Below are 18440 nucleotides of genomic sequence, written 5' to 3' on the forward strand. Positions count from 1 at the left end.
GGAAAATTCCAGGACATGCGCCACATGATTTCTCAGAGGGTCCCCAGTGAGTCTGAGCCCCACTTGGCCACAGTGGTAACCGACTCCTTGTTATACCCTGTATTGATTTTTCTCTCTATCCTGTCTCTTTCCCCACTTCCTCACTGGCATTTCGTGAGATCACCTCCTAAGAAACCACCTACCCCTCAACCCTTGTTCCGGAGTCTGCTTTGGCTCAAGCTAAGGCCAACAGATACCTATTATAGTTTATTTAGTTACTTGCATTTCACATCTGACTAGGATAGAGAGGCAAAAAAGACTGATTGACCGACATGGGTATTGATACTTTTTAACTAAGTCAAACATATTCCAGGCAATCACATCACTGTTTTGAATTTATATCCCCAGGCTTTCAGCCTCTTCGTAACAAGATTGGTGTCCTAACACATTAAAATAAACTGCTCAAGTTGTGTATCCATCCATCCATCCCCCCATCCATTTGTCCAGCCAACAGTCATTTAGCAAACCTCTGTTTGTGGCCAGCATTGTGCTAGGGGTAGACGATAGAGAAACTAATTAGACGATCTAATCACACTGTGATTAGATCCTATGGCAAATGGGGTTCTGCCGCTTTGAGTGCCACTCTGACTTCTGAACATAATGGTGTCAGCACAGCCCGATAAACTCCACACTAATGCCAGCTAGTGGTCTTACCATATAAACCTTCTAATCATAGCATTTTCACCTACCCTGAAAAGTACCTCCCACATTCAAACTGTGTCTCTATGTTATTAAAACACACTGTTATTAAGACACTGCTTCTAAGGAACTAAATTTAGTTTGAGAAACTGCTCTGAACTCGGAGTCATTAAATGTAGCCTTTTTTTGTATGTGTGTATATGACAGAGAGAAATTACAGCCGGCAGTGTCTATACTGAAAATCCTGCATTAGATTGCCATCAGTTGCTAATAATACATCATAATTATTCTTATAGGGTTAAGCTTTTCTCTTTTCTCTCCCACCTGCCTTGCTGAGATAACCTCGAAGGATGTTCTGAACGATGGTAGGGCTGGGATTCAAAAGCTTTCATGACAGCTGAGCTCTCTGTGCAATTCATTATGTTGAAAAGATGGGGAGGAGAGGGTTGTCTGCAAAGATAATGACCATGCAATTTCCAGTTCATTTTCCTTGCAGCCAGATCTTGGAGGCAGCCCATGAACCAATTTCATCAAGCAGACCCTGCTCATCTCTCATCTGCTATGTTGGGAAAGAGGTTGTGTCTGGCTCAAGCAGGAACAGGCTGAAATCCTGGTAGTTTGGGGGGTGGAGTGGACGGGGGATGGGATAGGGAGGTGACTGGGGACATAGAGCAGGGCTTGTCCCCAGACTGCTTGGTAGTGGGGATCTTAGGTGTGTTTCTGGCAGGCATCAGTGTTAAAGGGGCTCAATCCAGAGGGTGGACGGTGAAAAGGAGATTGACTCCCAGCCGAGGTGACAGTTCTGTGTTTTCTCTGTCTTCTCAGCTTTGAGCCCAGAGCCAGGCGAAGTAGGAGCTCAATAAGTGTTTATTATCTAACCGAGAAAGCACTGGTATAAGATTACAGGCAGCAAGGAAATCAGTCATGCATGGTTCCTATGGGAAATAAAGTCGCGTTCTCCAGTTCTTGCCTATGGAATGAGATTCGTGGTAGGAACATTCTAGCCCGTTGGCGGCGTCAACATTGGACTGTCTATGGAGAGGATGACCGCCTGTGTTTGTGGTGGCCATCGCCAGCAATGCCCAGGAAGGACTGAAGACCTCCAGGGTCTGCGAATGTTATTGTTGTTGCGTCTCTCATTATAGGCTAAAACCAGTGAAATCCTGGGTGGCCCCAAACGGAAGGCAAGCCAAGTTTTACACACAAAGGAGGTGGTTTATTCTAACTGGAAGGTGGCAAATGTCACACTTGCCCTGTCTGCTGTGCAGGTTTTCATTCACACTTTCAAGGCTGTTTCATTTTCTTTCCCAGCCTTGCTACCCTCCTTCCTTTGTCCCCTTTTCATTTGTCACCAGTGTGCCCTTGGCAGGTTCTCAAGGTTATGGTCACTGTAGAAAGAGTGGCTTTGCCTGATAACAGGAAGGAAAAGGAAACACTAAGAAATTACAGACAGTACCATGACAGTGTAAATTAGAACGATTATACCTATTTGAAATCTTCCTCGAACCACCCCTCCACACCGCTTCCCCTCCCCAAAAGGAGAATCATTTATTTGCTTGCTTGGCCAATGGCTGAGACCGTTAGTTATCCTTTTAAATCGAGTGTATGCTTTCTTCTACAGTAAAAGTACCCTCAATTTTAACTGATCACAAAATTACTTAGAATAAAGACTGCATTTCCTAGTTTCCCTTACAGTTAGGGATGGCCACGTGACTAAATTTTTGTCATTGAGATCCAGGCAGAAGGGATGTGTTTAGCTTCCTTTTTTTCTTTCCTTAGTAAAAAAACAAAACAAAAAAAAAAACAAACAAAAAATTGAGGTATAATTTACATACAGACCTTAGCTATACTGTTCAATGAAGTTTGACAAATGTGTGCACTCCAATCAAGATAAGGGACATTTTCAATACCTATGAAAGTTTCCTACCTCCCCTTTTCCAATTAATCCTGTCACTGTGCCTCAATCCCGTCGTCCTCCCCACCCTGAGCCAACCACTGTCGTGATTTCCAGCACATAGCTTGTCTGTTCTTGAACTTCATATGAATGCAGTTATATATAGTATGTATCCTTTTGTATCTGGCTTCTTCCACTTGCACAATGTTTGTGAGATTCGCTCATGTTGTCACTTGTACCAATTGTTCATTTCTTTTTATTGCTGAGTAGTGTTCTATTCTATAGACGTATCACATTTTACTTATCTGTTCTGTTGATGGACATTGGGGAGGTTTCTGGTTTTGGACTATTAGACTAAGGCTGTTATGAACATTCTTGAACAAGTCTTTTTGTGGACGTGTTTCCATTTGTCTCAGAAATAGGATTACTGGGTCAGTGGGTAGGGGTATGTTTAACTCTGTAAGAAATTGCCAAAGAGTTTTCCAAAGTGGTCATCCTATTTTACATGCCACCGGCAATATATGAGAGTTCCAGTTGCTTCATGTTCCCACTGACATTTAGTGTTACCAGCCTTTTTAATTTCAGCCATTCTGATGGGGGTACCTTGGCATCTCATTGCGGTTTTCATTTGCATTTCCCTGTTGACTGATGACGTTGAGTACCCTTTCACATGCTCATTGCATATTCATACGTATTCTTTTGTGAGATATCTAAGTGTTTTGCCAATTTAAAAATTGGACTGCTTGTATTTTTAAAAAAACTGATTGAGATATAATTTACATTCAATAAGAGGCGTCCATTTCTACTGCATAATTCAAAGAATTTTCACACATGCATTTACCTATATAACCACCACCATAAGCAAGCTATAGAACATGTCCATCATCTCACAAAGTTCTCTAAATGCCTCTTTGCAAGCTAGTCTTTGTCTTCTTTTCCCACTCCCCGGCCTAGGCAGCCACTGATGAGCTTTTGCCTTTATAGGTTAGTTTTCCCTTTTGTAAAATTTCAAATGAATGACATCATATATTTTTACTCTTTTGTGTCTAATTTTTTTTTTTTTGCTCTGTATATTGTTTTTGAGCTTTATCTGTGTAATTGCATGCATCAATATATTTTTCTTTTTATAGCTGGGTAATGTTCTATTGTATGGACATGCTGCAGTTTGTTTATATATTCACTAGTTCGAGAATGGTACATCAACCGGTGGGTTGCTTCTCAGTTGTGGGCTATTATGATAAAGTTTCTATGAATATTTGTGTACAAGTCTTTATGTGGGTATATGTTTTCATTTCTCTTGTATAAAAACTAAGACTTGAATTAGTAGGTTGTATGCCTAACTCTATCAGAAACTACCATATTATTGTTCAAAGTAATTGTACCGTTTTCTATTTCCACCACCAATCTAGGAGAGGTCTATTGCTCCACGTTCCTGCAAACACTTGGTATTGTTAATTGCTTTAATTTTAGCTACTTTAGTGGGTGTGTAGTGGCATCTAATTGTAGCTTTAATTTGCATTTCCCTGTGACTAATAATGTTGAGCGTATTTTCATGTATTTCTTTGTCATCCATGCATCTTATTTTGTGAAACAGCTGTTTAAATCTTGCCCTTCCCTTTTTAAATTGGGTTTTCTTCCTGTTGAGTTGGAAGAGTTATTTATAGATCCAAGTCCTTTTATCAGATATATGTTTTTCATGTATTTTTTAGTCATTGGCTTGCTTACCAGTGCTTTTCAAAAGAGAAGACATTTTTATTTTGATGAAATGGAAGTGATCAGTATCCTTTTTAATGGTATACACTTTTTTGTGTGCTCTTTGATACCTTTGTCTACCTCAAATTTGTGAAACTATTCTCAAATGATTTCTCTTGGAAGCTTTGTAATGTTAGCTTTTACATAAGCGTCTGTGATCCATCTCAAATTGAATTTTGTGTATGGGATAAGGTAGGGGTTGAGGTTCATTTTTTTTTTTTAAACCCTCATGGGTGTCTCGTTGTACCAGCATAATTTGTTGTAAAGGTCCCCCTCACCATCCCCGCTGCCGCCCGCACACATTGAATTGTCTTAGTGTTTTGTTAAAAATAAGTTGTCAGCATATATTTGGATCTAGTTCTGGACTCTATATTCCGTTTATATTTTCGTCTTTATGCTAATGCCATACTAACTTGATTATAGTGGCTTTGTAAGTTTTGGCATCAAGTAGTGTGAATTTTCCAAAATTGCTTTGGCTAGTCTAGTTCCTTTGCATTTATTTCTCTACAAATTTTAGAGTCAGTTTTTCAATTTCTACAAAAATGGGATTTTTCTGAATTTGGGAAAAATTGACATTCAAACAATATTAAATCTTCATAATCCATGAACATGGTATATCATTTCACTTTTTAAAGTCCCCTTTACTTTCTCTCAGCAACGTTTATAATTTTCAGTGTAGAAGTTACACATGTCTTTCAATAAATTTGCCCTTAAGAAAATTTTAAAATGCTATTGTCGGTATTACTCTTTTTAGAATTTTATTTTGCAATTATTTGCAGCTGGTATACAGAAATTTAACTGATTTTTATATGTTATCTCTGTATCCTGTGATGTTGCAAAAATCCCCTTACTAGTTTTAATAGCTTTTTAGAAATTTCTTAGGTGTTTTTATGTAAACAATCATGTCATCTGCAAATAATTTTACTTCTTTCTTTCCAAACCTTATACTATTAATTTCTTGCATTATTACATTGTCTGGGACCTCCAGTACAATGGTGAATAAAAATGGTGAGATATTTTTACCTCATTTCTGATCTCAAAAAGAAAGCATTCAATATGTCATCATTAAATATGATGTTAGCTATAAGATTTTCATAACTATGCTTATAAGATTGAGGAAGTTCCTTTCTATTTCTATTTTGCTGAGAGGTTTTTTTGTTTGTTTTCATTGTTTTTTTAAATAATAATGAACGTTGCATTTTACCACATGCTTTATCTACAACTACTGTGATGATGATCTGATTTTTTCTCTTATTTAATTAATATGGTAAATTGCATTGATTGATTATTTTTTTGTGTTGAAATAATCCTGAATTCCTTAAATAAATCCCTCTTAGTCTTGATGTGTTATCCCTTTTATATATTGCTAAAATTTTGTTGAGGATTTCTGTGTCTATATTGATGGAGGATATTAGATTGTAATTGTCTTGTGGTATCTTTGTCTGTTTCAATAACAAAGTTATACAGGCCTAATCCGAAACAATTTAGCAAATGTTCCTCTTCTGTTTTTTGCAAAAGTTTTTATAAGATTAAAAACTTTTATAAGATTAATATTATTTCTTCACTAGATAGAAGTTACAGGGAAGCCATTTGGGCCTGGAGTTTTGTGGGAAGGTTTTTAATTATAACTATTTATTTTTTGACAGGTATAGGCTCTTTAGATTTCTTTTCTTTTTTTTAATGTCAATTTTGGGAAGTCGTGTCTTACAAGAAATTTATCCGTTAAATCCAAGAAGTCAACTTTATTGGCATAAGGTTATTCATATCTCCTATTATCCTTTTAATGTACATATGATCTGTAGTGATGCTCCTTTTTTATTCCCAATATTGGTAATTCTTTTCTCTTTTCTTGACTAGCTTTGCTAGAGTTTATTATTAATCTATTTGTACTATTAATCTATTCAAAGAATCAACTTTTGGTCTTACTGATATTTCTGTTGTTTGTATGTTCTTTATTTCATTGATTTCTATGCTTTATTATTTTCTTCTACTAATTTTGTATTTTTCAGTCTTTAGTTTCTTAAAGTGGAGGCTTAGATTATTGATTTTAAATCTTCTCTAATATAAGCATTTAAGGATATAAATTTCCCTCTAAGTACTCCATCAGCCACATTCCATAAATTTTGATAAGTTATGTTTTCATTATCATTCAATTGGAAATATTTTCTAATTTGTGATTTCTTTATGACCCATGGACTGTCTAGAAGAATGTTGCTTAATTTTCAGCTATTCAGGGATTTTCTAGATTTTTTAAATACTGACTTCTATCTAAATACATTTGATCAAAGTCATACTCTGAATTATTTTGATCATTTTAATTTTTTTGAGACTTGTATCATGGTTTGTATTTTGTAAATGTTTATTAGCTTAAGTTGTTTGATGATATTATTCATATTTTCTATATTCCTACTGATATTTTGTCTACTTCTATGAATTCCTGAGAATTTAAAATATCTTTTTACGGTTATGGATTTGCCTGCATCTCCCTTTTCTGTCAATTTTTGCCACATGCATTTGAAGTTTTGTTAATAGGTATAAATGAATTAAAGATTGTTATGTCTTTTTAAAAAATTGACCCTTTTATCATTATGAATTCTCCTTTTATCTCTGGTAATTTTTTTTACCGTATAGTCTGTAGGGAGATTAAATATGTATCTTAATTTATCATGATCTACCTTGAATTCATGAATAATGTAAGAACCTTTATTCCCCTCCCATCTTTTGTGCTATTGTTATATTTTAGTTTTACATACACTATAAATCCTACAATGTATTGTTATTATTTTTCAGTTCTTGAGTTTCTATTTGGTTCTTTTGTCAATTTTAATTTTTTAAATTTTGTCTTGAAATAACCCATATATTCAGCCATTATATTAATATTTTTCTATAACTTATTAAACATATTTATAATGGTTGATTTAAATTTCTTGTCTGTTAATCCAATAATTAGTTTGTCTGTGGATCTGTTCCTATTGACTGTGATTTTCCTGACTTTTGGTTACATGTTCCTTTTTCTTTGCATGTTTCATAATTTTTTGCTGCCAAGACTAACCTATAGTATTTTTGGTTTGTTTGTTTTGTTTGTTTTCTGGAGCATGCAAACCCACTCCTCTGTCTTGCAAATAGGATGAGAGGCGAAATCGGTTAGAATCCTCGAGTCTGGTTGGGACTGCAGGCTTAACTAGATCAAGTTTACCTGTTATTCGTCTATCCTGCCTGCTACCTTTTTTTTTTTTTTTTAAACCTGGTCGGTATTTGAATTAGGAGGAGGTTGCATTCCAGTTTCAATTATTTTGGGGTCTCTTTACATTCAACTCCATGATCACCACAAAGCTGAGTGGGATTAAGTGATTTGTCTCTGCTTACCTGCCCTTTCTTCAGGATTCCTTTCTTGGCAACGTTTTGATAAGGGCAAGCATTATTGGGCTGCGCCATTTTTTTTTTTTTTTTTTTTTGCATTTGAGGCTCTCCTGGATTCCACCCTATCCTGCCAGCCCACACAGTCTGTGAGAGCTCTATACTTCGTCAATTTGGCTGAAATGGAGCTGAGTATCCAAGATTCTTTCCCTGCGCTTCTGGGTTACTTTTGACCACAAGAGACATTTTCCACAAGACCTAGTAGAAGTGAAGCCGCAGCTGTACTGTTTTACACTCTGGAGGTCTGCGAGGGCCCCGGGAAGGCTCCGCTGCCTCGCTGATGTGGGGTGCCTGACCTCTGGCTCTTGAGTTCTCCTCTCATGAGGTCTCCTGTAGCTTCTGAACTGTGGGTCAACTGCCTGTACATCTCTGAGACGAAGGGTGTTAGCTTTTCCTGCAGCATTCACAGCATGAAGTTAGGAAAGTGTGAGTGACAGACAAGGATTCTAATTTGTCGTAGGTCCCAGTTCATCCTACGGTTCCAGTCTGTGCTTGCCTTCATCCACATTCACTTCTCCTTTCTGATGACCAGTTTGGCTGACCTCTCGTAATTTCAGGTTTAATATTAGTTACAAAGGAAACAGCTTGTGGGAATGGTTCCACCAGCTTCCCATATTGCCTGAGGTCAAAGCCAGGAGAGAAATCCCTGATTCATACCAAGGGTAATAGTTCTGTTTCTCTGACTCTGTGACTGCCGTACAGTCAGCTAAGGCTGGGCTGGCTCCTCCTCATCCCTGGAAAATCTCTCCCCTCAGGACAAACCTTAAGTCCTTCTGTGTCTGACTTCATCCTTTACCCACATCCGAATCACTTCCTCAGCTTCCCCCATTCCCAAGAGTGGAACTACGGAGACCAGAGCTTTCCAAACTGTGACATGCATGTGAATCATCCAGGGATCTTGTTAATATGCAGATTCTGATTCAGTGAGTCTGGATGGGGTTAGACTCTGCATTTCTAACAAGTTCCTGGGTGATGCCAAGGCTGCGATCCGCAGACCAGACTTGGAGTAGTAGGGGGTAAGGCCACATGTGGCTCTTCCCGTAATTACTGTTTACTTCTGACATGTGGCTTTCCTCATGATACCACTAATGTGCTGGGGGTGCCATGTTTTGTAACTGGGATGCCCTGGAGAGGGGCTGCTGAGTTGAATCTCAGATGGGCTCTCTGTGCCACTGGCTGCATTCTAACTTGGCTCACCTCCTGTCGAGGTTGTAAGACTGTATATAAAAAGCGCAAGAGAGTTGATGCAGTAATGCCAGCTGCTTCCCCCTAGTTATTTCATCAGTTTCCCCCAATATCTCCTCTGAACAGATTCACTTAACATTTCCTTTCCACCAACTAAGCCTAATACATTTCCTTCCTAAAAGGAAAGTCATCATTTTAATTTTGATGACTAGTACCCGTCTCTCCTACCACATACCAATAAAATTTCTTATATGTCTTTAAAATTTCTTATATATCTATAAAAAGACGTCCTCCTGCAGCACTCTTACCTCATGATCCATATTCCCTGTCCACGCACATCAGCAAGTTACTCATCCCCTGAGCTTCCCTTCCCTCACATGTACAACGGAGCTAACTAGTCCTGCTTTGCATGAATGGTGTGGTGACATCACCTGAGACAGTGCGGTGTCCCTCTTCCTATCTAATCTATTGTAGTCAACTATGCACAGACATGGAGACAACTGCCTTGAGAAGAGTGTAGTACTCACATTTCCCAAGAGGGGGCGCACGCCACGCTATGCAGGGCCAGATGGAGAAGCCACCGGTGGGTCAGAAGGCAGGAGCAAGGGGGAGAGCACGGCCAGAGCCTTGATTGTGGTTTCCACGGGAAGGAATGGCTGAGGCAGCGTAGGCAAGTGTGAGCGAATTTAGGGTTGGGTAGTTTAAATAATGTTAGTGGGCTCTAGGCCATAAGGGTGGTTTCTAGCTGTCTGGTACCTTGCCCTGGGGTGATGTAGGGCAGGGGGAGAAATTGACTGGTGTGTGAGAGTCAGATAGACGTGGTGGCTGGGCGGATGGGCTTTGGCTTGGTCAGTTTGCCTATGGTCAGTATTCTCCGAGGCTGTGTGCTATCTGTAGGAATTAGCCCCAGGAGGGCCAGTCTCTCCAGGATCAGCAAGACACCAAGATGTCAAAGCACCAAAATACAGAAAATAAAAAATTTGATTAAAACATGGTGTCATGCATGGCTCAGGGTCACCTACAGCCTCTCCCTACAGAGATAGCTCCTTGCTCCCGCAGGTGAAGAGACAACTTGTCAATGTGGTGACTTCCAGCCAGATGGCTGCCCCTGTGTCCCTTCACCGGAAGACTTCTCCTGCTGCCTCTTCTGTATTGGGAGTCGATGACACTGCTGCTTCCCACTCACAGAATTGCCAAATGACTACGTAATCATGTAACCCTGAGCCCCGTATTCACAGGAAGGGGAGAAAAATCCCAGATTCTTGCTGCTGTGGAGCCAAAGCACTGCTTCTGCATTTCTTTTCCATGCTGGTAGAATGAGGCTAATTTTGACTTCCCAGCAGCTCTGATTACAAGTGAGTAACTAGAAACAGCAGGCAACAGGATTGGAACTGGAAATTGCATGTGCATGGATTCTGAGGAAAGCTGTCCTTTGTGAGGGCGGAGAGAGGGGCAGTGGGTACTGGGAACAGACTAATCTTCATCTTGCCTCAGCCGTAGGGCTGCTTCTTGGAAGGATGACTGCGAGCGAGGTAGAGCAGCCCTCCCTGTGAAATTAATAAAGCAGAAGAGATGCGATGCAATAAAGTCAGCCAACAGCCATTTGAGGACAGTGGGGGATTGTGGGGGCTGGTGAGGCAGGTCTCATGATTACCTTGGAGCTCAGTGGGGCACTCAGACTGTTGGGCTCCCTGCTGCCTGGCTGCCTCAGGGGACAGGGGGCCTGCATCCAGTAGGGGTGTTTTGATTGCAATGAACAGATGAGCCACCTGAATGTGGCTTCAGGGTTGTGTGGCACTGCAGTTGATGCGGTCATCACAGATGCCTGGTCCTTCCTACCTGTCTCTCCTGCCATCCAGTGTCAACTTCGTTTTTAGGACTGGTTCCCATCTTTCCAAGTTTGCTACCAACAGCAAACTAGGCTTCCTTCTTCCTCATTTATTTTAGGAAGAGGGAGAAACTTCCTAGTCGTGCTCTTAAAAGTAGGGAAGCAAATTTGACTCCAAAGGCAAGGGAAGTAAAAGCTAAAATAAATGAATGGGACTACATGAAACTTAAAAGCTTCTGCACAGCAAAAGAAACTATCGAAAAAATAAAGAGGCAACCAACTGAATGGGAGAAGATTTTTGCAAACAGTGCCTCCGATAAGGGGCTAATATCCAAAATATACAAGGAACTCATGCAACTCAACAACAAAAAACCAAACAACCCAATTGAAAAATGGGCAGACTTCCCGAAGAGACATTTCTCTAAAGAGGACATACAAATGGCAAATAGACATATGAAAAAATGCTCAACATCACTGATCATCAGAGAAATGCAAATGAAAACCACAATGAGATATCACCTCACCCCAGTCAGAGTGGCTATCATCAACAAGACAAATAGTAACAAGTGTTGGAGAGGCTGTGGAGAAAAAGGAACCCTCATACACTGTTGTTGGGATTGCAGACTGGTGCAGCCGCTATGGAAGGCAGTGTGGAGGTTCCTCAAAAAATTACGAATAGAATTACCATATGACCCAGCAATCCCTCTCCTGGATATGTACCCCAAAAATCTGAAAACATTTATACATAAAGATACGTGTGCTCCAATGTTCATTGCAGCTTTGTTTACGGTGGCCAAAACTTGGAAACAACCAAAATGCCCTTCGATAGATGAATGGATAAAGAAGTTGTGGTATATATACACAATGGAATACTATTTGGCGGTAAGAAAAGATGATATAGGAACATTTGTGACAACATGGATGGATCTTGAGAGTATGATGCTAAGCGAAATAAGTGAGACAGAAAAAGCAGAGAACCCTATGATTTCACTGATATGTGGTATATAAACCAAAAACAACAAAAGAACAAGACAAACAAATGAGAAACAAAAACTGATAGACACAGACAATAGTTTAGTGGTTACCAGAGGGTAAAGGGGTGGGAAGTGGGAGATGAGGGTAAGGGGGATCAAATATATGGTGATGGAAGGAGAATTGACTCTGGGTGGTGAACACACAATGGGATTTATAGATGATGTAATACAGAATTGAACACCTGAAATCTACTAACAATTAACCCCAATAAACTTTAATTTAAAAAAAAGTAGGGAAGCATTTCCTAGAAGCCACTAACAGACTTCTTATCGTGTCTCATTGGCCAGAAGCAGGCCCCAGGCCCAGGGGAGTGGCACGTGCTGATCAGCCAAGGCCTGGCCTCTTTCTCCAACCAGGGAAGAAGGGAGATGGGATTCCATGATTCCCATGTCTTTAAAATTTTCTTTTTATATTTTATTTGTTGTTGCTTTGAGTTTGGAGTTGGGGTGTGAGGCTTAATATAGGTACTTGAATGACATCTTATTTAGATTCCATGAAAAAAGGGGGGTGGTAGTTGCCCAGAGGGATGGATGGCCAATAAAAACTGATGTCTTACTTCAGCCACATGTGCGAGGGTGGCAATAGAGGAAGGAAAAATAGACCACTGGTAGGAATTCAGGAATCCAGGGCTTGTTTCTTGCAATATCCTCTACCTGTTAACTGGCTGTGTGACTTTGGACAAATGACTTAACCTCTCTGGCCTCAGTGCCCTCCCTTGAAAAATAGTGATATTGGATTACTTAACTTCCAGGGTCTTCAGCTCTAGAATTCCAGGGGGATTGTTTAAAACAATGTTCTCTGTTACAGTTGGAAGGACTGTTGAGAGTATTTGTTCAGTTCAGGCAAATGGTAAATGTGTTGGCCACTCTAATGAAATGAGTACATTTTTGCTCTAAATGTCATGGATGTTTATATCAGATTAAACTACAGCAGGCTGAATTTTAGCTCTTTCGATTCAAGTGGCGCAATGAAGATTAAATGTTAGGCATAATTAAAGATGCAGATGTAGTTATATTGAATTATAAACCTCATTAAGTGCAATGTCCCAGGAAGGCCCCTGAGACCAGCTACAAAGGACTTCCAGTCGCAATGCTGCAGTTATTAAAATATTGTAAAGTAAATCTCACTCTAAAAATATTATGACTTGGATGGAAAGATTTTGTAAAAACATGGTTGGAGTTGCTTCCACAGGTAATTTTTTTGTTCCGATTGCAGACGGTTGGGAAGGGAAATCTTTTTCTTGACATCTCCACAGAAGGCCTCCTGGGGCTTGGTGCCCCGCCACAACACCCCTGACCAACATAGATTCTGTTCTCCTGGGCTAGTGGGAAGGGCAACCTTAAGGTTAATCGGATTCCATTCTAGAATTTGGGAGGTGGGGAAGTGGGCAGTGGTTTTCTAACGACTGGAAGGCCATGTTTCTATATATATAGAGAAAGTTTCTCTTGGTGCATTTCCACTTTTTTTCTATATGTAAAGATAATACATTATAATTTTACAAATTCGTACAATCCAGAATATGATAAGCAAGTAAAATACCCAACCATTCCAAGATAATCACTGTTAATATTTTAATTTTGATGCATGTATCTCTCCTTCCTCTCTCTCTCTCTCTCTCTTTCTCTCTTTCTCTCTCTCTCTGTCTCTCTCTCTCTCTGTCAAATTTGACAAAAATAATGGATTATACCTTAAAAGCTGTTTTTCTATTTTCTTCATCTAATGTGAAGTGGACATCTTTTCATGTCAATAAATATTGATATGCATTACCTTTTCTAATGGCTAATTATATTCCATTGTATGGACTTAATTTTTTTTAAACCAATCCCCCATTGTTGAGCATTCAGATCATTTCAAAAGAGGTTTTTTTAAATCCATTGTAAACAGTACTGTAAGGGATAGCCTTATTTGCATATCTTTATGTTTTTCTGATTAGCTCCCTAGGATAGGTTCCTAGAATGGTATTAGGCAGTGTCAGTTATCTATTTGCCCAATCATACTGGATGACAAACAACCCCAAACTCGATTGCTTAAAACAATACGCATTTATTTCGCTCATGAGCCTGCAGGTTGGCAATTTAGGTGTGGCTTGGACTGGGCTGCTCTGCTCTTGGCCAAGCTCACTCACATGTCTGTGGGTCAACTGTGCGTTGCATGATCTCAGACAACCTCTGCTGGAACAAGGGGTAGCTTGGATTTGCTCCGTGGCCTAGATGTGTTCTCAGGGAAAAAGCAAAAGAACAAGAGACAAAGCAGAAATATGCAAGGGCTTTTTCGAGTTTCACTTGAGTCAAGTCTACTAACTTCCATTGGCCAAAGCGAGTCACAGGGCTGACCTCAAGCATAAGAAGTAAAGATGAGAAGAGCTACAAAGTCATGTTTCAAAAGGCTTGGATACAGGGTGGGTATAGCTTTGGGGTTAGTAATGTAATCATTCTCCCATAGACAGTCAAAACATGCACATTTAACATTTTGATACGTATTTATAAACTGTCGGGTAGATAAGACCAGTTGACATTACTTATCTTTTGCGGAGTTTCTGATTAATAGACCTCACTTCTGTTTCCCAATAGGCACTCTCTGTTCAAGGGAACCCACCTCCCTCCTCACTTTCCCACAGACATCTCATGCTGTCTTCTTCCAGGCTCCTGCTGCACTTTCCTATCTCAAATGTTCTTCCTCCCTCTACCCTACCTGTGTCCCACCCACCCTATATCCAAATCCTGCACATTTTCAAGGCCTGCCTTTGTCACCTCGGTAACTCCCATCAATTCTGCTTTCCTCTGAGCTTCTCTGGAGCAAGTAGGATGACCAACTTGTCCCAGTTTGCCCAGGATTTTACCGATTTTAAAACATAAAGTCCCACATCTCAGAAACTCCCTCAGTGCCAGGCAAACCCAGCCATTTGGTCACCATAAAAGAGGGGTTTGGCAAGCTTTAAAGGGTCAGATGGTGAATATTTTAGGCTTTGTGGATCACATGGTCTCTATCACAACTACTTGGCTCTGTCATTGCAGCATGAAAGCAGCCATAAACAATATGTTCCAAGTGGGTGTGGCTGTGTTCCAATAAAACTTTATTTGCCAAGTTTTCTGCCTCCTGCTCTAGAGTTTAACATTGTACTGCACAATTTAATTCTACCTCATATTTTCCTTTTCTATTGTTTCATATGGATTAGTCTTGTCTCCTTGATTAGAATGTAAGGGAAGTTTAAATATCCTGACATCATGCTCTGTCATGTTACAGCTGTATGAACTTGAATAAGTTCCTTAATCTTTCTGGCCTCAGTTTCCTCATCTATCAAATCGGGATAATAATGGTACTGCCCCCATAGATAGTTGTAAGATAAATGAATTAATCTTTGTACAACATCTGGCACATAGTGGGTGCTCAATAAATGTTTGTGGCCATCATCATCATCGTCGCCATCATCCCACGTGTCTTCAGTAGCTAGCACAGATCTGGTTATAAAAGGGGCTCCATAAATAGCATGATAAAGACAGATGATGGTAAAATGGGAAGGGCCCTTAAAGAATGTTTAATTCAACTCCCTCATTTCAGAGACAATTATCATGGAGTTACTACCCCTGTGTTCAGGAGGGTTGGATGCAATCCGTAACAACTGACAGTGCCGTCCCCAGATGTTGCCCACCCTCATTCCCATGGGTACTGCCAATGCCATGCATGCCCAGAGGCCAAATCCGGATCACTGCCGTGTTGTGGGCAGCTTGTCCTCGGAGAACGGCTTTTGTCTCATTGTCCGTCTCCCAGTCTATCCTTGGGGTGGTGTCCACCTACCTGGGCTGTACACGGGAGGCTGAGAGAGGAACCAGCCTGAGGTTGTGGCTGGAAGGTCCCAAACAGATGGAATCAGGTGCGAGCAATACACTGAGGAGAGTGGGCAGAACTAAGGCCGTGGGTGTGCAGGTGTGCAGGGCTCGCCGTGAGTTGGGGCCTGGTGTGCAATGTGTGGGCAGACACTTGGCTTAGGCAGGACACGCAGGGCCCCACCCTACAGCCTGCCCTTCCCTTTGGGTGGGAGGAAAGAAAGGGAGACCCCGTGGAAGATGCTGGTCTAGTGACCTTTGGTCAGGACCCCACCACCTGCTTCTTTTTCAGGTACATCTCCTCTGGGTACTCCTTCCATCTTGGTACTGGCTCAACTTTGATGTGGGAAAATGAAAGTCCAGGCTGCTGGGTCCCCTGCGGCCATCTTTTGCAGCAAGAGTGAAACTTCATGATCCCGCTGGCTCGAGCACACATTTCCTGGTAATTAAACAAGTGGAGATCAAAGCTGACAAATCTCCTTCGTCTCTCAGCACAGTAGATGAAAGGTAAATATTTCCAGTAACAGTTTTCTTCCCCCTCATTAAAAGTGAGATGTGAAATGTCTTTTCCTTACTTTGAAGAATACTGATAAGTTCAAGGTCACCCCCGATAAGATATCTGGTCTGACTACCTTGATTATTCCACACCAATTTTTATCCTATATAAATTGAGCTAACTCGAGGGGATTGTAGAGACTAAATCATATGAAATAAGTCAGAAGGCAAAGGGAGGTAAAGAAAGGCATCAAAATGATAACTGGTCTGTGCTGTGGAAACATGTACCTCACATATTGCCACATGAGCATGAATTTCTCTTTGCTGGGCAGGTCTAAGGGCTTCTGAGGCCAGTATCTAATGAGTCTGGGAGAATTTCAGGCAGATGGCCTTGTGCCCTTTGGAGATGTGTTGTTTTCTTTGTAATGGACGCCCACTAAAGGGACGCCCATCCCTAAGGCCATGAAGCTGGGGAGCTGGTCTACCCAACCCAGGTCTACAAATTCCTGCTGGGTGCTGTCATCAGTTTCTTTTCAATGCAAAGAACAGACCTCACTCAAATGAGCTCAGGTGAAGGGCAGGCAGGTAGTTACTGTCAAGATACCAGGGGGACCCATGGGAATTCGAGAACCCCACTTTGAGTACAGCTCCTGGAGCTGGCAGAGCTATTGAGAAGGAAGGACAATGGCCTCTCTTCCGCCCACCCCTCCTGCTCTCCTCTGTCCTCCTTGCCTTTTGTATCACTGCTGTTTCCTCCTGATTTCCACCCACATACCAGCTCAAGGGCTGCTCTGCCTGGAGGTCTCTCTCATATCCTCTCTGCTCTCATGGCTTAACTCTCCAGTCCCCGTTCCCCAGTTCCAGAGAGAGAGAGAGAGAGAGAGAGAGAGAGAGAGAAAGATCTGACTGACTGACCTAGGTCATCCTCTTGAGCCAGGTTTCTGGCTAGTCTGTGGGTGTTCCAGGGGACCCGTTGATCCAGTTGTCTGTAAGTGTGCTGCCTCATTCCCAGAGTCACCTGGTGAAAAAACAGCAGGGGCTCCCTCAGCAGCAGACATGGGTGGCAGTTTCCCTTATGAGGGACCCTGATTGTGTTAGGCTGGGGTGGATCTGATGAGTGGTGTCAGAGCAGGGTGTGAGAGGCTCCTTGGTTGGGTTGGCCTTCTATCAGCTGTTTTTTGGGGGAGGTTTTTTTGAGATGTAATTCACATACATCCTTTTAAAGTACATAATTCAGTGGTTTTGATTATGTTCACAGGTTTTGCCACCATCACCACTATCGAATTCCAGAACATTTTTACACTCCTAAAAGGCACTCCGCACCCATTAGCAATCACTTTCCATTCCCCCTCCCCCACCCCAGACAACCACTGATCTATTTTCTGTCTCTGTGGATTTGACTATTCTGGGCATTTCATATAAATGGAGTCATACAATATGTGGCTTTTTGTGTTTGTCTTCTATTACTCAGCATAATGTTTCCAAGGTTCATCCATATTATAGCATGAATCAATACTTTATTTCTTTTATGCTTGAATAATATTTTGTTTTATGGATATACCACATTTTATTTTTCCATTTATCAGTTGATGGATGTTTGTGCTGTTTCTGCTTTTTGACTGTTACGAATAATGCTGCTCTGAAGGTTTGTGCACACATTTTTGTGTGAACATGTTTTCAGTTCTCTTGTGTATACATCTAGGACTAGAATTGCTGAGTTATATGGTATTTCTATATTTAACTTTTTGAGAAACTGCCAGACTATTTGCCAAAGTGGCAGCACCATTTTACATTCCCGGTTGTAATGTACAGTTTTCTATGTCTCATCAGTCCCAGTTTTCTATGTCTCATCAATACTTGTCTGTTCTCCTGATGATAGCCATCCCAATGGGTGTGAAGTGATATTTCATTGTGATTTTAATTTGCATTTCTTCAATGACTAAGGATATGAGTATCTTGTAGGGTTGATAATTGTATTATGGATATGTGTTGTTTTTTTTTTACAAAGTTTTCTTTTTAAAGATTTTATTGGGGTAGGGGAGCAGGACTTTATTGGGGAACAGTGTGTATTTCTAGGTCTTTTTCCAAGTCAAGTTGTTGTCCTTTCAGTCTTAGTTGTGGAGGGTGCCGCTCAGCTCCTGGTCCAGTTGCCGTTGTTAGTTGCAGGGGGTACGGCCCACCATCTCTTGCGGGAGTCGAACCTGCAACCTTGTGGTTGAAAGGACGTGCTCCAACCAACTGGGCAATCTGGGAGCTCAGCGGCAGCTCAGCTCAAGGTGCCGTGTTCAATCTTAGTTGCAGGGGGCGGAGCCCACCATCCCTTGCGAGAGTC

The 18440-nt window shown here is 40.9% G+C and overlaps 1 long non-coding RNA gene across 1 annotated transcript in view; it reads left to right on the forward strand.

The window, feature by feature from the left end:
• The window catches only part of LOC308508336, a 135474-nt gene that overhangs the window by 83078 nt on the left and 33956 nt on the right, over positions 1 to 18440 (forward strand). Inside the window, exon 14 of the long non-coding RNA XR_013995013.1 lies at positions 15906 to 16120. This is a non-coding gene — a long non-coding RNA (uncharacterized lncRNA). The remainder of the gene's footprint in view (positions 1 to 15905; positions 16121 to 18440) is intronic.

Source organism: Rhinolophus hipposideros (genome assembly GCF_964194185.1).
Source record: "Rhinolophus hipposideros genome assembly, chromosome: 15".
Lineage (NCBI taxonomy): Eukaryota > Metazoa > Chordata > Mammalia > Chiroptera > Rhinolophidae > Rhinolophus > Rhinolophus hipposideros.